Below are 597 nucleotides of genomic sequence, written 5' to 3' on the forward strand. Positions count from 1 at the left end.
AGAGAGGTTGATAGTTGTCCACTTGAGCAGGGTTAAGTGAGGGTTTTTTGATCAGAGGAGTTACCCGAGTCTCATCAGACCAGAGAATCTGGTTTCTCTCAGCCTACAAACTGCCACTGAGGATAAGCTTTGTCTGGACAGTCTGACATAAAGCCCAGATCAGAGGAGAGCTGTAGGGATGGTTGCCCTTCTCAAAGTTTCTGCATCTTCACACAGGATCTCTGGAGATCAAAGAGATCCTGATGTTAGTCCAGGTCCAGCTCTAGAAGAGTCCAGGTTGCTCCAGACTTCTTCATGTCAGAATGAGGGAGATCACTGTTCTTCTCAGGAACCTTCAGTGCAGCGGAAATGTTTTTGATCCTCGACACAGTCCTGTCTCTGAGCTCTGCAGCAGTTTCTTCCTCCTCATGGTTTCTGCTCTGCTCTGCATCGTCAGCTGTGAGATCTGATATAGACAGGTGTGTGTCTGTCCACATCATGTCCAATCAGAGTTTACCACAGGTGAACTTCAGTCAAGGTGTAGAAACATCTCAGAGATGATCCAGAGAAATGGAGGAACCTGAGCTCAACTTCTAGTGTCATAGTAAAGTGTCTGAA

This window comes from Seriola lalandi, unplaced genomic scaffold (genome assembly GCF_002814215.2).
Source record: "Seriola lalandi dorsalis isolate HSWRI2012SDOR001 ecotype SW California unplaced genomic scaffold, Sedor1 jcf7180002054576, whole genome shotgun sequence".
NCBI classification, from domain to species: Eukaryota; Metazoa; Chordata; class Actinopteri; order Carangiformes; family Carangidae; genus Seriola; species Seriola lalandi.